This window comes from Chiloscyllium plagiosum, unplaced genomic scaffold (genome assembly GCF_037043375.1).
Source record: "Chiloscyllium plagiosum isolate Xiang-an unplaced genomic scaffold, Cpla_swu_hap1 HiC_scaffold_30, whole genome shotgun sequence".
NCBI lineage: Eukaryota > Metazoa > Chordata > Chondrichthyes > Orectolobiformes > Hemiscylliidae > Chiloscyllium > Chiloscyllium plagiosum.
In genome coordinates, this window is record NW_028270168.1 from 16,959,779 (window position 1) to 16,980,608 (window position 20,830).

General features: G+C 42.0%; 1 protein-coding gene across 2 annotated transcripts in view; it reads left to right on the forward strand.

Moving 5' to 3' along the window:
* The first annotated feature begins 11,362 nt into the window (after window positions 1-11,362).
* Window positions 11,363-20,830, forward strand: part of rnf19b (ring finger protein 19B) — a 179,480-nt gene continuing 170,012 nt past the window's right edge. For both annotated transcript variants that reach the window (XM_043717448.2, XM_087976778.1), the window contains exon 1: window positions 11,363-11,489. The gene's annotated coding sequence lies outside the window, so the exon portion shown is untranslated. The remainder of the gene's footprint in view (window positions 11,490-20,830) is intronic.

The window sequence follows — 20,830 nt, forward strand, 5'->3', positions numbered from 1 at the left end:
AACCATTGTACTTTATAGTTACAAGTGTTAAAGAAAAGGTTGACCTAAATTAATTATCAAGCCACCTGGTTAATGATCCTTTAGCCTGACTGAAGAATCATGTTAACACTTGTCCCCCATGTAACATGAGGTATAGCAGATGTGTCAAGTTATACTACAGATGTCTAAGTAGCTGATTCTCGACTGTATTTCCTCCATGTCTCCAAACTAATGTCAAGGATGCCTTCATTAAAACGTCCTGGGCAGTTTGATGCTTGGACACTCCATGCAGATTTTTGAATAACCCCAGTCTGTATTGACTTTTAATTCAGTTATTAAAAGCAAACTGCTGATGCTGGAGATGTCTGGTGGCTTTTGACAGAGAAACAATTAATTCCAATATGACTGTTCTCTGGAACTCCTGTTTATATAAGTATTGTTTGACTACTGTCTAACTTGGAACATGACTGAGAATCATGAGGTTTTCATTTCTGTTGTAACCTTCCGTGGTGGTCCATATAGCTGCAGTATGTGTATATCAACTTCAAAACAAACTGAGTTTCTACAGATGCGATTGGAGATTTAATGGCAGGTTAAAGCAACATTGGGTTCAAGTATTAATGCTTGTTGCATGATTGTAACATTTTTATGTGATTAAAGAGCAAAATTAATTGTTGAGGGTTTCAACTTTTAGAAGCCTTGAATTACCCTAAATAAGAAACATCTTCACACATTAATTTTATTTAAAACACTTGAAAATTAAATACTTTCAAAATTTTGACATTAAAATGGGGCGCAGGCGAATGGTGTGGAAGAAACTGACTATGGTTGAAAAAGAACCTTTAGGTCCTACAGTTTGTTTTGTACAGTAGTCAGCAATTGCTTATACATTCAGTGTAGAAGTGCTAGTTTATGTTGCAAGCAGCTGCTGTGGGCATGACTCCTCTGGTATTATCTGAAGCTTCAACTATTACAGGGTGGGACATTGAACTACAGGACCTGGCATGCATGCCTAGGGCTGGGGAGAAAGGTTGGCAAATGCAGATTAGATAGGTGGGTTGGGTGGGGACTTGGAGGTGCTATGCTTATGGGATTAATGAGGACTACTTGAAGGGTTTTTGATGTTTGGGGATTCACCTATGTGGCCAGGCAGGTACAAAGAGACTTGCATGAACATGATAGTCAATAGTGAGCATATATTAGATTTAGAATAGCCTTTATTGTCACGTACTTTTAAATGCAGTGAAAACTTTGTAATGTTACCGTTTTGGTGCCATCTTAGTTACAGGATACATAGATACAGATGCAGCACTCAGTTACAGAATTGAAATAGGGGTTGGTAACTAATGAAAGTGAGGTCTGCAGATGCTGGAGATCAGAGCTGAGAGTGTTGCTAGAAAAGCACAGCAGGCCAGGCAGCATCCGAGGAGCAGGAGAATTGACATTTTGGGCTGGAGCCCTTCATCAGGAAGGGCTGAATGTATGAGCAATTGCTGACCGCTGTAAACAAAAAACCTGATGGACCTAAAGGTTCTTTTTCAACAAAGTCAGTTTCTTCCATACCATTCGCCTATGCCCCATTTCAACTTCAAATTCATCATTCCTGATGAAGGGCTCAGGCCTGAAACGTTACTTCTCTGCTCGTTGGATGCAGCCTGACTTGCTGTGCTTTTCCAGCAACTAATGAAGCATGTTTGGGATGATAGTGCAAGAAATCTCACCGTGCCTCATAGAACGAAACCCGACGTGAAACCCAACAAAATTGACATTTAGTTAAAATATGAAATTCAGCCCATTGTTCTTAGTAGTATCTTTTTTAAAAATTGCAACGTATTTGTAAAATAGATGCAAGTTGCACCTAAACTGATATTTTGAAGGACAGCTGTAAGGGTGTTTTTGATTTTAACTATAACCTAAGGTCTTCGATCTTCAACAATTGTGATAGTTAATGGGAAATACCAATGATAAGCCAAGTATTGACTAATGCGATCTTTTATGATGACTTATACAGTGCACCTAACCTTCATTTTCCAATTAAATGCAATTAAGATTGCTTTTCTGGCAACCAACATAAGGCATTGGTGGCTAGAGACATCTATGCAGACTCGATCCATTGCCATTGTGCTGCTTGGTTTAAGATAAGTGAACAAGTAAAATAAAAAAACACTAAGTTAAATGCTGCAAGAAAGAAAAAGTAACAATAGAAAAAAGGCTGTCAGGGAGTAAAGAACATAAAATTCTTATTTTCTATTGCAAATGCATTTTGACTCTTTAGCTCCTTGATTTCTTCGAGTTGTACGTCTCTTATCAGCTCGACCATTTATATTTCATCATGTGTTCACAATCCTATGTAGGAATATTAAGACAGGCAAAAATTGAGATTAGTAAGTAATGAATGGTGTGATAACTTAGCAGCTTGGTTTGCTTTGAGGAATAAGAATGGTTCAAACTTCCAATCCAGCACTTTTGTCATAAATTTAGTAGAACAAATGGCCATATTGTTCCTATTGAAAGGGGAAAAAGCTCTTGCTGACAGCACCTGAAAGCATTGTATGTGATTTAGTGCTTTAGAACAGGTTAAATCAATTGTTAAAGTGTATTAACAGAAGGACATTGAACAAGTATTTTCCATAAAGCATACCTAATCTGCTTTAATGTTGGTTTTTGCTGACTCATTTCAACTCCGAGAAGAGATTTCATTTTCTCTCCAAACCTTGTTCTTCCCCAAGAACTCAGTGTACCACAAGAATCAAATGACGCATGATTTGCAGAAGGAATTGTCTGTTCTGCTTGCAAAGTTGTTGATTTCACTCAATTTTGCATCCTTCATTCAATGTGATGACCACGGATAGAGTATTTATAGTTGTTAGATGATGCTTTTTAAAACTCAGAACAGACAAATAACAAGGAACAAGCATTAAACCTTACTTTCCTATGTTGATGACACAAAGGCCTAGACTTTAGTTCCGATAGCGATGAATGCTGAGATGGACGCTCCACTGATTGTCCTTTCAGCTCCTATTAGAGTGTAGACTTGGGCTGTTTGCCCTGTTCTTATTTACTTTTTTGCACAAATTTATTGGTTATGATCTTAGTAGTTATGGAGTCTGCCAAAAATGTGGTTCTTTAAATCTGAAAGAGTGTCTCTATGGTGCCATTAAACACCCACTCCTGCATCCAAGCTTATCCCACCTGTACCCCCATCCCATTGATGCTCATTACTAGTCCCATTCCCTGCCACTTCTCCTGCTTGTCATCCCTGACTCTTTAGTTCCACTGATGTTAGATCAGAGCCATTGGTGCAGTTAGGCTTGGGCTGAGAGGGATGGGTAAGGTGGGGAGTGACAACAGGGAGTGAGTAACACAAAATTTGAGAGCTAGCACAAAGGATACAGTTAAAACAAGTGAAGGAACTTGGACTTCAATACCTCCACCACATGTAATGGTTCAATCATGTAGGTTTTTATGAAGAGACTCAGTTTCACCAATGAGGCATAGGACAAATCCACATTCAACAATCTGCTCTGAAAACTTATTCTGACAGCAAAGACCAATTGCTCCACAGCAGCTAAGACAATTCACAGCATTCTAAAACAAACATTTTAAATGTGGTCATAGTGTGAAAGGTTTAGGAGTATCCAAGACAGCATTTTAAGATAGCATGGAGAAGACCCTACAAGAGAGTCGGTGGTTCTAGACCTAATTTTAGGCAATGAGGCCGTGCAAGTGGCTGAAGTATCAATGGGAGAGCATTTTGCAGATGGCGATCCTAATTGTTAGTTTCAAGATTGTTATGGAAAAGGACAATGATGGGCCTAAAATCAGAGTTTTAAACTGGAGAATGGCTAATTTTAATACAATCAGATATCATTTGACCAGAGCGGACTAGGAGCAGATATTTTTGGGCAAATCTGTGTCAGATCTGGGATGCATTTACGAAGAAAATAAGAAGAGTACTGTATCAACATGTTCCAATAAAAATACTGGGTAGGCCCAACAAATCCAATGAACTACTGACGTCAAAGAATGTGTAGGATTGAATAAAGAGAAAAAGGGAAGCTGATGACAGGTACCAAGGGTTTAAAATAGCAGAAGATCTAAAGGAAGTATGTGAAGAGCAAAAGATGAGGGAAGACAAATATAGGTTCCTTACAACTGAAACAGGAGAAGTTATAATGGGAACCAAAGAGAAGGTAGACAAATTACCTACATATTTTGGTTCTGATTTCACAAAGAACACATAGTCTCCAACACATTTTTGGGATGATATGTGGTCTAGTGAGAGAGAAAAACAAAAGGAAATCTGTTTTAGTAGGGAAATGGTGGGAAAATCAAGAGGATAAAGACAAACAAATCATCACTCCTGATAATCTGCATGCCAGAGTAATTCAGGAAGTGGTCCAGAAATTAGTGGATGCATTTGGTGGTCATCTTTCAAGACTTATGGATTGCAGGCTCATTAGTTTTTGCCTCACTATTTTAGAAAGGAGGTAGAGAGAAAACAGAAAGTTATAGACCAGTTAGCCTGACATCGATAATATAGAAAATGCTAGGGTCACTTATTAAAAAAATTAATAAGAAAGCATTGGAAAACTGACAGGATCAGACACAGTCAACATGGATTTACGAAAGGGAAATCATGCTTGACAAATCTATTGGAATGTTTTGAGGATATAGCTAGTAGAGTTGATAAGGGGGAATCTAGTAGATGTGGTTAACTTGGACTTTCAGAAGGACCCATGTAAGAAATTAGCATGTAAAATTAAAGCGTACAGCATTGGGGGTTGTGTACTGACATGGCAGACAGGAAACAGACTAGCAATAAATGTGTCATTTTTCGAGTGTTAGCCAATGATCAGTGGGGTACTGCAGGGATCAGTGCTTGGACCCCAGTTATTCACTATATATATTAATGGTTCAGATGAATGAACTAAATATAATAACTCCCAAATTTTCAGATGACACAAAGTTGGGTGGGAGGTTGAGGTGTGAGGGTACTTCACTGACCTCAGGTGAAGTGCCAGATGTCTGGACGACAGCTAATGTGGTTCCTTCGTTCAAAAATGGCAGAAGGGATAGGTTAGATAATTAAAACCAGTTAGTCTGATGTCTTTGGTCAGGAAATTATTGGGAAAAGTCCTGAACGGCAGGATTAATCAAAATTTGGGAAGACAGGGATTGATGAGGGATATTCAGCACAGATTTGTTAGAGGGTGATTCTGCCTGATTAATTGAGTTTTTTGAAAAGGTGACTGAATATGTTGATGTGTTTTGCTGGACTTCAGTAAGGCCTTTGACAAGGCTCCACGTGGAAGGCTGGTCCAAAATGTAAGAACTCATGGAATCCAGGGCAAATTGAAAAACTGTATTCAAAACTGTCGTGCAAATAAGAAGCAAAGGATGATGGTGGAAGGATGGTCCGGGTAGGATGTTCTTTAGAGGGTTGGTGTGGACTCAATGGGCCAAATGGCCTGCTGCCACGCTGATTCTATAATTCTAGAATGTAGGATCAAGGAAGGCTTGTTACAACTTTGTAAAAGATTGCTTAGACCACAGATAGAATACAGTGTGATGCTCTGGCCAGCCACACTAATAGGGACATGATTGCACTGGAGAGGGTGCAGAGAAGATTCACCAGATGTTGCCTCGGATAAAAAGTCTCAGTCACAAGGAGGGACTGGAAAGGCTGGGTTTGTTTGCAGAGAAGATTGACTGGGAATCTATACAGCATTATGAGAGGTATAGATAGAGCAGATCATGAGAATCTCTTCCCCATGGCAGATGTGCCAAAGACCAGAGGGCATAAGTTTAAGGTGAGCACTATTGGTTTAGCGGAGATCTGAGAAAAATCTTTCTCACCCAGAGGGTGGTAGATATATGGAATGTGCTGCCTGAGAGGGTGGTGGAACAGAAATTCTCATAACATTTAAGGAATACTCAAATGAATGCCAGGGCATAAAAGGCTATGGACCAAGTGCAAGTAAATGGGATTAGTATAGTTTGGCATTTGTTGGTCAACATAGATATGGATGACTGAAGAATCGGTTTCTATGCTATATATGATTACGACTACAGATGCTGGAGAACTGAAATAAAAAACAGAAAGTTGTGAAGAAACCCAGCCACGTCCGTGGAGAGAGAAACAAATTTTAGGTTGTGTCCGACATGTGTCTTCAGAACTGAAGAGAAGTGGAAAAGTAATAAGGTTTTTATGTTGTTGAAAATGATGGGGAGGAGGTGAGTTTGTTTTGTTTCATTAACTCATGACAAAATATAGATTGAGTCAATCATTTATCAAATTCTGTAATACTTGAGCCAATCATCACTATAACACACCGTGGGACAGTAAATGTTTAACTGATTAGCCTGGGTTTTGAAAACTTGGAGAAGTTCACATCCTGAGAGGATTGGAAGTTATATCGCTTTGCTGAAGCTAATGCTATAACAGTACGATTCTACCAGACAATAAGGGACATTGACTGTACTGAATGTGCAATCTGAGCTGGTTGACATCAAACAAGACATTCAGCAGACTAATGTGCTTTATGTTATGCTTAAGCCAATATTACAACCTGGACTTTGAGAGACAAGTCTGCAATGTCTCTGGGCTTTGGGTATCTGCACATGCACTGACCCTGACACTGTTTGCTTCTTATCTCTAAGTAAAGCTCTTCAACTTGTTATAAACTGCGTGATTCTTTATTTACATTTATACACAGTCGGTTATCGAATAGAGCTCTCTGGACCAGTGGTTTTCAACTTGTGTGCCATGAGAACTATCCAAGTGTGCTGTGAAATTTTGTACAAAGGTAATGAAAAACAATGTAAAACAAACATTGTTTCATAAAGTCATACAGCACAGAAACAGACCCTTCAGTCCAACAAGTCCATGCCAAACATAATGCCAAATTAAACTAGTCCCACCTGCCTGCTTCTGGCCCATATCCCTCTAAACCTTTCCTATTCATGTACTTATCCAAATATCTTTTAAACATTGTAATTGCATCCACATTCACCACTTTCTCAGGAAGTTCATTCCACATGCGACCAGCCTCTGTGAAAAAATGTGGTAAAAACAATGACTGCAGATGCTGGAAACCAGATTCTGGATCTGTGGTGCTGGAAGAGCACAGCAATTCAGGCAGCATCCGAGGACAGGCAAAATTGACGTTTCGGGCAAAAGCCCTTCATCAGGAATAAAGGCAGAGAGCCTGAAGCGTGGAGAGATAAGCTAGAGGAGGGTGGGGGTGGGGAGAGAGTGGCATAGAGTACAATAGGTCAGTGGGGAAGGAGATGAAGGTGTTAGGTCAGGGAGGAGAGGGTGGAGTGGATAGGTGGAAAAGGAGCTGGGCTGGTCGGACAAGTCCGGACAGGTCAGGGGATCGAGTTGCTGGAGGTTAGAAGCTAGGATGAGGTGGGGGAAGGGGAAATGAGGAAACTGTTGAAATCCATATTGATGCCCTGGGGTTGAAGTGTTCCGAGGCGGAAGATGAGGCGTTCTTCTTTCATGCGTCTGGTGGTGAGGGAGCGGCGGTGGAGGAGGCCCAGCACCTCCATATCCTCGGCAGAGTGGGAGGGGGAGTTGAAATGTTGAGCCACTGGGCGATTTGGTTGATTGGTGCGGGTGTCTCGGAGATGTTCCCTAAAGCGCTCTGCTAGGAGGCGCCCAGTCTCCCCAATGTAGAGGAGACCGCATCGGGAGCAACGGATACAATAGATGATATTAGTGGATGTGCAGGTAAAACTTTGATGGATGTGGAAAGCTCCTTTGGGGCCTTGGATAGAGGTGAGGGAGGAGGTGTGGGCGCAGGTTTTACAGTTCCTGCGGTGGCAGGGGAAAGTGCCAGGATGGGAGGGTGGGTCGTAGGGGGGCGTGGACCTGACCAGGTAGTCACGGAGGGAACGGTCTTTGCGGAAGGCGGAGAGGGGTGGGGAGGGAAATATATCCCTGGTGGTGGGGTCTGTTTGGAGGTGGCGGAAATGTCGGCGGATGATTTGGTTTATGCGAAGGTTGGTAGGGTGGAAGGTGAGCACCAGGGGCGTTCTGTCCTTGTTGCGGTTGGAGGGGTTGGGTCTGAGGGCGGAGGTGCGGGATGTGGATGAGATGCGTTGGAGGGCATCTTTAACCACGTGGGAAGGGAAATTGCGGTCTCTAAAGAAGGAGGCCATCTGGTGTGTTCTAAGGTGGAACCGCTCCTCCTGGGAGCAGATACAGCGGAGGCGGAGGAATTGGGAATACGGGATGGCATTTTTGCAAGAGGTAGGGTGGGAAGAGGTGTAATCCAGGTAGCTGTGGGAGTCGGTGGGTTTGTAGAAGATGTCAGTGTCAAGTCTGTCGTCACTGATGGAGATGGAGAGGTCCAGGAAGGGGAGGGAGGTGTCAGAGATGGTCCAGGTAAATTTAAGGTCAGGGTGGAATGTGTTGGTGAAGTTGATGAATTGCTCAACCTCCTCGCGGGAGCACGAGGTGGCGCCAATGCAGTCATCAATGTAGCGGAGGAAGAGGTGGGGAGTGGTGCCGGTGTAATTACGGAAGATCAACTGTTCTACGTAGCCAACAAAGAGACAGGCATAGCTGGGGCCCATACGTGTGCCCATGGCTACCCCTTTGGTCTGGAGGAAGTGGGAGGATTCAAAGGAGAAATTGTTAAGGGTGAGGACCAGTTCGGCCAAACGAATGAGAGTGTCGGTGGAGGGGTACTGTTGGGGACGTCTGGAGAGGAAAAAACGGAGGGCTTGGAGGCCCTGGTCATGGCGGATGGACGTGTAGAGGGATTGGATATCCATGGTGAAGATGAGGCGTTGGGGGCCGGGGAAACGGAAGTCTTGGAGGAGGTGGAGGGCGTGGGTGGTGTCTGTGAAAAAATGTGTCTCTTATGCCTATTTAAAATCTCTCTCCTCTCATCTTAAAAATGTGCTCCCAAATCTTGAAATCCCCCATCCTAGGGAAAAGACAACTACTATTAAATTTATCTATTCGTCTCATTATTTTACAAACTTCTATCAGACCACTCTCAACCACCTAGGCTCCAGTGAAAAAAAGTCCCAGCCTATCCAGCCTTTCTTTATACCTCAAGTCTTCCATGCCTGGCAACATTCTGGTAAATCTCTTCTGAACCCTCACCAGCTTGATAATATCCTTCCTATAACTGGACAACTAGAACTGGACACAGTATTCCAAAAAAGGCCTCACCAAAATTACAACTCATAAAACTGGTGAAAATTAATTATCAAAATAAAAATGCAGTTTTTTTTAATTTCCAGTACGTGAGCATTCTAAACTAGATGACCAAAAGGCAAAATTCAAATAATGTGATAGTTTTTACCTGTTATACTGGAATAAGACAAAACGAGCTAATGTTAGCATAGGTAGCTAAATTGACCATATCCACATTTTTTTCCAAAATTTATTTTGATACCACTAGTCTAAGAAGAAATGGATAAGTTTGTTGTCAAAAGAGTGAGTACCTTCACTAATTCAGTTGTTAATGAAAAATCTGAACCCCTCCCGCAAAAAAAAAGCCAGAACTATTCAGAAATTAAGAACTGTCTGGTTTCTGGATTTTTGTGGAAAAGGGATTTTTTTTCCCCTTACCTGAATTTTTCATCTTCAGACTGAAGTTGGAAAGAGCTGCGATAGTACCTTGTAAATTAAAATTCCATTTGCATACAGAAATCCATCTCTTGTGAATAAAGACATTCAGTACTTCCAAACACTTGAAAGGACAAAGCATGGAGCAGGCCCAATGTCTGATGGAGTGTGCAGTTATCAATTAAAGCTCAAGAGGCTAGTTAACTGGTGGCTGAACTTGTAGCAAAATCAAAGAAGCTCTATACCTTTGCTGAAACCTTAATTAGCGCTGAAAGTGTGTTGCTGGAAAAGCGCAGCACACCCCAGGTCATCGAAGATTGAAACCTTAATTACCCCTGCATGTAAAAATAATCATAGGTGTGACGTTAAGATTTGATGCCGCAAAACAGATCAACAAAATTCTTTTCTCTGATAATACAGTTGTCAGGAACAACAGAAAAAGAGCTCTTGTCAGTGGAGCGAGATTTGTAGGCAAGCCCAGGTTATACCACTGACCCAGTAAATCACAATTTACTGTACTTTGCATTTTGCTCTGATCCATTGAACTTCAATTGCATATCAGTTCAATTATTTAATAAAAATTGTAACTTAAAAATATTGTTACAAATGTGAAATGTCATCCTCAAAATTTGGACTCCTGAACTGCGTGTAGACAAATTTAGATTAGATTTCCTACAGTGTGGAAACAGGCCATTTGGCCCAACAAGACCATACCAACCCTCCAAAGAGTAACCCACCCAGACACATTTTCCTCTGACTAATGTCACCTAACACTATGGGCAATTTAGCATAGCCAATTCACCTAACCTGCATATCTTTGTGACTGTGAGAGGAAACTGGAACACCCGGAAGAAATCCGCAAACTCCACATAGACCCGATGCTGGAATTGAATCCAGGTCCCTAGCACTGTGAATCAGCAGTGCTAACCACTCAGACACCATGCAGCCAATGAATAGTTAGAGATAGTTGAATTGAGCAGATCTTAAAAATGTGTGCTCGCAATCGAAGACAGTCTGTTTCTTCCAGCGGATTTGAAACTTTAATGTATTCGATTCCTTCTTTAACTTGTATGCATTATGTTGCAAACCGCTCTAGTAAGACTGTAACCAGAGTAAATGCAATAAATGTGATGTTTATGAGCAAGAAATTGAGCTGAAAAAGTGGGTGTGTAGTGCAATTGTTTGTCGCATTGAAGTGTGTATTTTGTTCCTGAAAAGATTGGCTCTGCTGTAGTGCAGTGTCTAAGACCTCTCTTGTCACATGCTCACTCTGGATAGGTGCCCTTTTTCTTACTGTAGGTACCTCATTAGTGCATGAATCTCATTTTACCACATTCCAGTGTCTCGACTTTGGTTCTGAGAAACTGCACTTTAATTCACTGGACCTGGGTCAGCCCCAGTGCCTTAGCAGGCAATGGGCAGTAGGAGAAAACCCTACCATGGAATCCTTGAACAACAGGAAGAGATAAAACGGTGTGAAGAGTGAATACAAAGATGGCATTCAATTTGCAGGGATGCTAATAAAATGATCATTCCCAACTGGGCTACAAGGGTGTGATTCCCATCCGCCTCATTCAGTATTTAAGCATAAGGCAGCTCAATCTGATGCGTTACGGGAGCTTTTCCAATCGATAAATTGGAAGTCAAAATAAATCTAAATGTTCACCCTGTCTGGTTTAGAAAGTGATTTATTTCCAGATTAATGCAGAGGAATTCCACTGGCGTCACAACAGAAAGGAGCTTTCTTTGTGACGTCTCGAGCAGTTTGCGCATCCGCAGCTTCTCAATGGCTAACGATAAATGGAAAGGAAGATCTCAATCCAGGGTAAGCCACAATAGAGGAAGAAAAGCAAGGAAAAGCCAGGGCTAAATAAAACATCGCGACCCGCCACTGTGCTGCAAGACTGGCCCAGACAGGGTAAGAGAAGATTCTGTATTTGAATGCACAACTGTATTTTGAACCCATGCAATAAATTAATGCATGTCAGCAATTGCTAGAGGTGTTCAAAACGCTGCAGTTTCTCCCCGTAGCACCCTTCCCTTGAAATGCATCGTTCTTGAAAATCTCTATCTATTCCAATGCAATGCAATCCTAGAGAGGAACAAGGTTAGACATTTTCCAGAGATTTTGCCAGTTTGCTGAAACATTGAGACAGATGTGAATCTGAAAATGAGTTATAATTAATGCAATAGGAAATGGATCTGATATTGACATCATCACGATTTGCAAAAAGAAAGGCTGCTTGTATTTGTAGGTTGTGTTTGCTCAGTACCTTGTACATGGTTTACCTATTCCCACGGTTCAGTTTCTGCTAAATTGCTTCAATTTCTGTTGCAGGTGAAGGCCAGTTTCTGAAATAAATATTATTTTTGGGTTCTCGGACCTGTAGTTCATCTTTGCTACCAGCTTTGAAAATAGGAATTATATCGTTATGAGATGGCATAATTTTGTCGACAAAGACAATTTTGTGGGGGGGGGGTCAATTAATGATTGACATAAACTCTTTCCTGCTGTTTCTTAAAGAATAGTGACATACCAAGACGTATAATTGAACGTGATGTTGACCAGCAAAGTGGTTGTCATGGTGATTACAGTAATTGCCTCATATGCGGGACATTTTAATTTAGAATGCACCAATGGCTGGAAGCCTTGATCTGGTGCTATGTAACGCGACTCCAGGAGAATGCACGTTTGCACCATTCAATTGAATTTAACAAAACATGATCAATTCCTTCCCGCAAATGATGAGGTGAGCGTTTACAAACGTGTGCTGTAGACTATATAAAAACTGGAACTTTTCTGTGGAGATGAAAGCATTTGAGAAAACCCAACAAGGATTTGACTTTTACACCGCTATGTGAGGAAAACTTCAGACCATTAGAGAAAATTATGCCCCACCTATCCTAAACTTTAATAATTTACATTCAAAAACTTTTTTTTTACCACAGTTTACACCATTGCTTTGTGGTGGTTGAACTCTCACATGATGTTGGTAGCTTCCTGGTTCCTTGCTGATGCTGGCTCTAGTGTGTCTAATGGGAAGTGTGGGAGGTCACTCAGCAAGCTCGATTTTAACTCCTTCGTTCCATGTCCACGGGAAGCTTGTGCAAAACATCCTGCTTGATGTTCCACTTTTCCCACCCTGCAATTGTTTATGAGTGCTGGTGCTTATTGCAATTTCCCTACCTTTACAATTACAGGATAATCTAGTTTGAAAAATGTGTTGCTGGAAAAACACAGCAGGTCAGGCAGCATCCAAGGAGCCTGAAATGTCGATTCTCTTGCTCCTTGGATGCTGCCTGACCTGCTGTGCTTTTCCAGCAACACATTTTTCAGCTCTGATCTCCAGCACCTGCAGTCCTCACTTTCTCCCAGGATAATCTAGTACAGAGCAGGCTGGGGTTTGCCTATGCTGTGTGCCACATTGACTTCCACTTACTTCAACACTGTGTTTATGGGAGACAAAGAGTCATAGAGATGTACAGCACAGAAACAGACCCTTCGGTCCAACTCATTCATGCCAACCAGATATCTCGCCCTAATCTAGTCCCACCTACCAGCACCCGGCCCATATTCATCCAAATCCTTCCTTTTCATATATCCACCCAGATGCTTTTTAAATGTTGCAATTGTACCAGCCTCCACCACTTCCTTTGGTAGCCCATTCCACATACGCACCATCCTCTGCGTGAAAACATTGCCCCTTAGGTCTCTTTTATATCTTTCCTCTCTGACCCTAAACGTATGCCCTTTAGTTCTGGACTCTCCCACCCCAGGGAAAAGACCTTGTCTATTTACCTTATCCATGCCCCTCATGAGTTTATAAACTTCTATAGAACATAGAACATTACAGTGCAGTACAGGCCATCGGCCCTCGATGTTGCGCCAACCTGTCATACCAATCTGAAGCCCATCTAACCTACGCTATTCCATGTACGTCCATATGCTTGTCAATGATCACTTAAAGTTGGCAAATCTACTACCGTTGCAGGCAAAGCATTCCATACCCTTACTACTCTCTCTGAGTAAAGAAACTATCTCTGACATCTGTCCTATGTCTATCACCCCTCAATTTAAAGCTATGCCTCCTCGTGCTAGCCGTCACCATACTTGGAAAAAGGCTCTCCCTGTCCACCCTATCTAACTCTCTGATTATCTTCTATGTCTCTTTTAAGTCACCTCTCAACCTTCTTTCCAACGAAAACAGCCTCAAGTAGCCTTTCCTCGTAAGACCTTCCCGCCATACCAGGCAACATTCGAGTAAATCTCCCCTGCACCCTTTCCAAAGCTTCCACATCCTTCTTATAATGCGGTGACCAGAACTGTACACAATACTCCAAGTGCGGCCACACCAGAGTTTTGTACAGCGGCAGCATAACCTCGTGGTTCCGGAACTTGATCCCTCTATTAATAAAAGCTAAAACACTGTATGCCTTCTTAACAACCTTGTCAACCTGGGTGGCAACTTTCAAGGATCTGTGTACCTGGACAGTGAGATCTCTCTGCTCATCTACACTACGAAGAATCTTACCATTAGCCCAGTACTTTGCATTCCGGTTACTCCGACCAAAGTGAAACACCTCACACTTGTCCGCATTAAACTCCATTTGCCACCTCTCAGCCCAGCTCTGCGGCTTATCTATGTCTCTCTGTAACCTACAACATCCTTCGTCACTATCACAACTCCACCAATCTTAGTGTCATTTGCAAATTTACTAACCCACCCTTCTACGCCCTCATCCAGGTAGTTTATAAAAACAGCAGTGGACCCAACACTGACCCTTGCGTTACACCACTAGTAACTGGACTCCAGGATGAACATTTCCCATCAACCACCACCCTCTGTCTTCTTTGAGCAAGCCAATTACTGATCCAAACTGCTACATCTCCCACAATCCCATTCCTCCACATTTTGTACAATAGCCTACTGTGGGGAATCTTATCGAACTCCTTGCTGAAATCCATATACACCACATCAACTGGTTTACTCTCATCTACCTGTTTGGTCACCTTCTCAAAGAACTCAATAAGGTTTGTGAGGCACGACCTCCCCTTCACAACAGCGTGCTGACTATCCCTAATCAAATTATTCTTTTCGAGATGATTATAAATCCTATCTCTTATAACCTTTTCCAATACTTCACCAACAACTGAAGTAAGGCTCACTGGTCTATAATTACCAGGGTTGGCTCTACTCCCCTTCTTGAACAGGGGAACCACATTTGCTACCCTCCAGTCTTCTGGCACTATTCCTGTAGACCATGACGATTTAAAGATCAATGCCTAAGGCTCGGCAATCTCCTCCCTGGCTTCCCAGAGGATCCTAGGATAAATCCCATCTGGCCCAGGGGACTTATCTATTTTCACACTCTGCAGGATTTCTAATACCTCTTCCTTGTGAACCTCAATCCCACCTAGTCTAATAGCCTGTATCTCAGTATTTTCCTCGACAACATTGTCGTTTTCTAGAGTGAATACCGTAGAAAAATATTCATTTAGTGTTTCCCCTATCTCCTCTGACTCCACGCATAACTTCCCACTACTATCCTCGATTGGCCCTAATCTTACTCTCGTCATTCTTTTATTCCTTAAATACCTATAGAAAGCCTTAGGGCTTACCCTGATCCTATCTGCCAACAACTGGCAAGAATATCATTTACTGGCTATCTCTAATTGCCCTTGACAAGGTGCCAGTTGGCTCTCCATTTGAAGTATTGCAGCCCATGTGATGAAGGTAGACTTTATTGGGGAAGTCTAAGGTTTGAACCCAGTGACACCAAATGGACAGAGACTCATTTCAAAGTCAGACCAGTGTGTAAGTCGGAGGAAAAGATGAAGGCTGTGATGTTCACGTGAGCTTGCTGAACTTAAGATTTTTAAACTCTTACTTTATTTTATGATTTACTTTTGTTTCTTAGTCCAGGCTTTTGATCCCATTCATTTCCTCTAGTCTCCTTTCTGTATCTGATCGGACATTGAATCCACTCATTATCCCAAATTCATTTCCTCTGTTTATTTCTAAATCCTTAAATCCCATTGTAGTCACCCAGTTTGTCCCATTATTTGCCAAGGTTCTAAATGCCTTGATAGAGCTATCGCTGTGCTCTTACCAGCTCTCAATTCCAATAACTTGGAGCAATGTTTTTTATAACCCCAGGCTGCAATTTTAAGTCTATCTAATGGCACACTAACAAAATTTGGCTCTATGTATTGTTAAAATCATGAATGGTTTTGGTCTACTTTTTGGCTATAGCAATAGTGAACTTTAAAGCAAACTCCATTTGCTGGTGTACATGAAGTTTTAATGGGAATATTCACACAGGATCCCATGATTTGGGAAACTATTTTACATGCTCAAACTGCAGTATTCTAATGTATAATATCAAATCCTTTGAAGGTGTGAATGCCCTTTAGCTGTGGTCTTGCTGTTCATTAATCTGTATGAGATGTTTCAACTTCAGAAATAAAAGCATTTGGCAATCACAGTAACTAGTTCAATCTTGAAATTCAGTTTGACGCAGTTTTGCATTATATAGAGTTGATACATTAGCCATAAATATTAACACAAAACAATACAGCTCTAGAATCCGTACAGTGTGGAAGCAGGGCATTCAGCTCATCGGGTTTACACCAATTCCCCAAACAGCATTCCACCCAGACCTGCTCCATTCCTCTAAGTCTGCATTTCCCATGGCTAATCCACCTGGCATGCACTTCCTTGGACACCATGGACAACTTAACATGGTCATTTCGCTTAACCTGCACATCTTTGGACTGTGGGAGGTATCCGGAGCACCCAGGGAAATCCACACAGACAGTGGGAGAATGTGCAGACTGCACTTATACAGTTGTCTGAGGGTGGAATTGAACATGGGTCCCTGCCCTGTGTCTACTATGCTCAGTATTTGTATTGCATTCATTTTTAATCACCTGCTTCTTGTCTTTCTGTTGTTTTTAAACCCTGAATCATGTACCAAACGCTGACTCATGTTATCAGACTTCAGTATTAGCCACTAGGTGACACTCAGGAGCTTCCTTTAGCTGAATGGCGGAAGAGAACACTTTTTAGCTCAGCACCTTCTGTAAGCTCACGAAAGTTTTGTTGCAGCATCACCTGGTTTTGTCTTAGTTTTACCATTTTTAATAGGACTCTTAGTAAATCTACCAAAGATTGTCTTTGTCTTTGTCTCGAAACATCCCTATTTTATTTTGAAAAACGCCAAAGAACTGTGGATACTGGAAATCAGAAACAAAAATAGAAATTGATGGGAAAACTCAGCATGTCTGGCAGCTTCTGGGGAGAGAATTCAGAATTAATGTTTCATGACTAGTAACCTTCCTCAGAACTGATGGTACCTTGGAGAATGTTTTTTATGCAGAAGATGGAGTGGGGGCTGGGAGTAAGGAATAAACAATAGATGGGCTTAAAGCCTAGAGAGAACAGTCAGACAGACTAAGGAGTGGATGTCAGTCTGGCTAAGGAGGTGAATAGCTGTTGATGGGGATAATTTGCACATTTTCTTTTATAAAATACTGTATAGTCTTCAAGTGGCTTTGATCAGGGTGAGATGACTCCCCCAGTTGAAGTAAAATTGGAACTGACTCAACACACATCGATCATCTAACATTGGCAAGGTTCGAAAACACATTTGTGCTATACAACTGCCAGGCAATGACCACCTCCAATAACAAAATCCTTAGAGGGGAGCTCAAGAGTTAGGCAGCAGAACTGAGGAAATGAGCAAGGGAGCAAATGGGTTGCAAGCAGAAGGGAGAGAAGTGGGTGACTGGCATGAATCACAGATATGAAGTGTTGAATTGGATACAGGAGCTAAATACAAAGTGATGTCATAAATATTTATGTAGCCTACAGATTTGCAATGTTAGATTTACAGGTTAGGAACTTAATCCAGCATCATCACATTTTTATGGGAAAATGATTTTTGTTCAACACATTTTCATTTAGCGCACTTTTTAAAGGAAATTTATTAGGTCAGCTAAACAAAGAATAGCTGTACTCCCTTTTTGTAATTTAACATTTGGAGTCAGATATTATTCTGCTGAATCTTAATTCATGACCTCCAAAGCCAAATACTTATAGCACACTAGGTGTGGCACCACCAGGATTTTGTATAACTGATGCAGAGTTTCCAGAACCTGCATTTTTTAGTGATCTAGATAAAAAGGAATATTTTTCTTTTAATTCGCTCTTGGGATGTGGGCATTGCTGACTGACCAGCATTTATTGACTGTCCCTAGACGCCTTCAAGAAGGTGGTGATGAGCTGCCTTCTTGAACCACTGCAGTTCATGTAATGTAGGTAGCCCCCACAATGCCCTTAGGGAGGGAATTCCAGGATTTTGACCCAGTGACAGTGAAGGAATCATGATATATTTCCAAGTGAGGATGATGAGTGACTTGGACGGGAACCTGGAGGTGGTGTTCCCATGTTACTGCTGGCATTGTCCTTCCAGATGGAAGTAGTCATGGGTTTGGAAGGTGTTGTCTAAGGACCTTTGATAATTTCCTGCAGTGCATTTTATAGATAGTACACACTGCTGCTACTGGGCATGATGGTGGATGGAGTGGATGTTTGTGGATATGGTGCCATTCAAGTGGGCTGCTTTGTCTTGGATGCTGTCAAGCTTCTTTAGTGTTGTTGGAGCTGCACTCATCCAGGCAAGTGGAGAGTATTCCATCACACTCCTGACTTATGCCTGGGGATGACGGGCAGGCTTTGGGGAGTCAGGAGGTATGTTACTCACCGCAGTATTCATAACCTCTGACCTGCTGTTGTAGCACTGTGTTTATGTGGTGAGTCCAGTTGAGTTTCTGGTCACTGCTCAGCAATAACCTGCTTAGTGACACCCGGTTTGGGTTCCACCAGGGTCATTCAGCTCCAGATCTCATTATAGCCTTGGCTCAATCATGGATAAAAAAGCTGAATTTCAGAGGTGACGTGAGATTTGATAGCCCTAGACATCAAGGCTGTGTTTAACTAAGTGAAGGAGCCCTAGCAAAACTGGAATCAATGGGTATCGGGGGCAAACACTCCGGTGGTTGGAGTCAGACCTGACAGATAGGAAGATAATTGCGGTTGTTCGAGGTCAGTCATCTCAGCTCCTGGACATCTTTGCAGGAGTTCCTCAGGGTGGTGTCCTAGGCCCAACTATTTACAGCTGTTTCATCAATAACCTTCCATCAAAAGGTCAGAAGTGGGGATGTTTGTCAATGACTGTTCAGCAATGTTCATGACTCCTTAGACACTGAAGCAGTCCATGTTCAAATGGAACATAATCTGGAAAAATACCCAGGCTTGGGCTGGCAAATAGGAAGTAATATTCACACTACACAAATGCCATGCAATGATAATCTCCAATAAGAGATTATCTAACTGCAATCCTTTGACATTCAATAGCATTGCTATCACTGAATCTCGCACTATCACCATCCTTGGGATTACCAGTGACCTATATATGTCCTATACATAAAAAGCAGGACAAATCCAACCTGGCTAATTACTACTCCATCAGTCGACTCTTGACCATCAGTAAAGTGATGGAAGTTGTCATCAACAGTGTTTCATATACCCATCCAAATGCCTTTTAAATGTTGTAATTGTACTAGCCTCCAGCACTTCCTCTGGCAGCTCATTCCATACACGTACCACCCTCTGCGTGAAAACATTGCCTCTTAGAGGTCCCTTTTAAATCTTTCCCCTCCCACCCTAAACCTATGTCCTCTAGTTCTGGACTCTCGCACCCTAGGCAGAAGCCTTTTATCTATTTATGCTATCCATGCCCATCATGATTTTATAAATATGGAGTGGTTAAAAGACCAGTATCTGTAATGCTGTGGACCATTGGAGGACTCTGAGATGGATGATACACTTGGCACTTCCTGCTGAAGATTGATGCAAATGCTTCAACCTTATCTTTTGTGCTGATGTGCTGGACCCCTCTATCATTGAGCATGGAGATATTTGTGGAACCTCCTCCTCCATTGTTTAATTATCCCCCACCATTCACAACTGGATGTGGCAGGTCTGCAGAGCTTAGATCTGATTGTGGGATGGCTTAGCTCTAACTAGCACTTAAGACCAAAAGACCATAAGAAATAGGAGTGGAAGTAGGGCCATTCTGCCCATCGAGTCCACTCTTCCATTCAATCATGGCTAATGGGCATTTCAACGCCACTTACCCGCACTTTCCCCGTATCCCTTAATTCTTTGAGATTAGAATTTATCAATCTCTGCCTTGAAGACAATTAACATCCTGGCCTCCACTGTGCTCCGTGGCTTCCACGGCCCACCACTCTGTCTGAAGAAATGTTTCCTCATTTCTGTTCTAAATTGACCCTCTCTAATTCTAAGGCTGTGCCCACAAGTCCTAGTATCCCAGCCTGACGGAAACAATTTCCCGGCATCCACCCTTTCTAAGCCATGCATTATCTTTTAGGTTTCTATTAGATCTCCCCTCAACTTTCTTAAATCTAACAAATACAATCCCAGGATCTTCAGCCGTTAATCGTATGTTAGGCCTACCATTCCAGGGATCATCCATGTGAATCTCTGCTGGATGTGCTCCAGTGCCAGTATGTCCTTCTTGAGGTGTGGGGCCCATAAGTGGGCACAGTATTCTAAATGGGGCCTAGCCAGAGTTTTATAAAGTCTTAGTAGCACCTCACTGCTTTTACATTCCAACCCTCTTGAAATAAATGACAACATTACATTTACTTTCTTAACCGTGGACTCAACTTGCGAGTCAACCTTTAGACAATCCAGTACTAGCATTCCCAGATCCCTTTGTACTTTGGCTTTATGAATTTTCTCACTGTTTATAAAATAGTCCATGCCTTTGTTCTTTTTTCCAAAGTGCAAAGACCTCGCATTTGCTAACATTGAATTTCATCAGCCATTTTTTAGACCATTCTCCTAAACTGTCTAAATCTTTCTGTAGCCTCCCCACCTCCTCAGAACTACCTGCCTGTCCACCTAACTTCGTATCATCGACAAACTTGGCCAGAATTCCATCCAGATCATTGTGGCTTACACTGTTTGGCATGCAAGTAGTTCTAATTGGTAGCTTCACCAGGTTGACACCTCGTTTCTTGGTGTGCCCAGTGCTGCTTCTGGCATACCCTCCTGCACTCTTCATTGAACCAGGGTTGATCCCTTGTCTTAATGGTAGTGATTGAGTGGGGGCTAAACCATACCGTGAGATTGCAGATGTGACCATAATTACAATGTTTAAAAGACA